Below are 1938 nucleotides of genomic sequence, written 5' to 3'. Positions count from 1 at the left end.
CAGAGCTGTGAGCTTACAGGATTAATGGGGGAATTAAACCCACACTCCGAGCACATGGCATCCACTGCCACTCCACACACTGCATTTGCACCTGCTCAAGGTGTAGCGCTGACCTTCAACTCAGCCCCGAGACCTCCCTCGCGACATGTTTACATCTTTTGGGCACAGCTGAGAGAAGAGCTACAGTAGGCTCCCTAGTCCGTTTCTTTTTTTCATTCAGCCCACTCCTCTGCTAGTTCTGCTGAGCTTGTGAAACGTGTTGTCGGAGGTCACTTCAGACGCGTAGTACGCTACACTACTGCACTTGACGAGGCTCATCCTGCTCCGGCTGCTGAAGTTTCTCTCTGTCCTTTTTGCATGACGAGTGGAGAGTAGTGGTGTGGACATGGAGGATGCTAGACAATAGCATGGTTTTCGCGGTTGGCGGTGCAATCCCCATCTGGCTGTCCTCCAAGCCATCTAGCACGACCACCCCGGCCCCCTCCTCCCCTTGCCCACTTGCTCCCTCCCCACTCAACACTCCCTCCATCCCCCCCTCCCCCTCACACATCTACACGCACGCACACACGCACACACACACACACACACACACACACACACACACACACACACACACACACACACACACACACACACACACACACACATACTCCTGCTCACGCTCACACACCCACATAGTGGGCTACTCACACATAAACAAGCATGCAAGAGTCTTGGGCTGATCTGAAAATACTGACCTACATAAGAGTGCAGTCTCCACCTCCTCCTCCTCGCTTACTGACTTCTGCAGATGCACACTCTACTCCTATACACCCACACACACTGCATTGCTGCAAACCTCTGCTCACGTGCTTACGTTAATACACGCGCACACACGCATACACACACACGCACACACTGTATGTTCCATTTAGCATAAAGTGCTCACAAGCTTGATGAGCAGAATCACTCTGTGATAGTTAAATGCTGTTCAGTGTTAAACACTCAGCCTGTGACCATCCATAGACAGGCCTGTTTGAGCCTTTAAAGAATGTTAGGGAAGAGGAATCAGTTTCTAAGACAGAGCGGTAAGGAAGAGAGTTTAAATGTCTGACAAATGATAGCAGCCAATACAATCATCGTTTATGAGAAGAAAATCTCCCAGCATCCTCTACGCCCATGACAACCATTCAATGAAAATTACGTAGGCGCTAATCAAACGCAAAGCAGAGTCTTGTGTTGCACTTTGCTGTAAACTTGCATTTGTACTTTGCTGAGTCTGCAGAAGTAGTGTAACGCAGTGTATACTGTGTGTGTGTGTGTGTGAGAGAGAGAGAGAAAGAGAGAGAGTGAGAAAGTTGGGTCACAATGTGTGTGTGTGTGTGTGTGTGTGTGTGTGTGTGTGTGTGTGTGTGTGTGTGTGTGTGTGTGTGTGTGTGTGTGTGTGTGTGTGTGTGTGTGTGTGTGTGTGTGTGTGTGTGTGTGTGTGTGTGTGTGTGTGTGTGGTTTTGTGTGGTTATATTTATCATTGTTGGGGGTAGCAGTGGCACCCCAGAGGGAATGATGAAACTTCTGATCACTGCCATGATGCAATTGTTACCACCAATTTGTACTGGTCCCTAGAAAGTCCAGACAACAGCATACATGTTCACATTTAACACACACACACACACACACACACACACACACACACACACACACACACACACACACACACACACACACACCTTTCTCTCTCTCTCTCTCTCTCTCTCTCTCTCTCTCTCTCTCTCTCTCTCTCTCTCTCTCTCTCGCACACTCTCTCTCACACACCCACCCACCCACACACACACAAAGGTATTATGACCTTCCTAATTAAAGCTATGCTTTTTTTGCTTCTAGGAAGCTCAGGTGGATTGCCTGTGAAGGATGATGAGTTCAAAAGAGGAGGAGACTCTTAGGTTTTTCCAGTATGTTGAA

The sequence above is a fragment of the Sardina pilchardus genome, chromosome 2, assembly GCF_963854185.1.
Source record: "Sardina pilchardus chromosome 2, fSarPil1.1, whole genome shotgun sequence".
In the NCBI taxonomy this organism is placed as follows: domain Eukaryota; kingdom Metazoa; phylum Chordata; class Actinopteri; order Clupeiformes; family Clupeidae; genus Sardina; species Sardina pilchardus.
Note: the sequence above shows the minus strand (reverse complement) of the source record.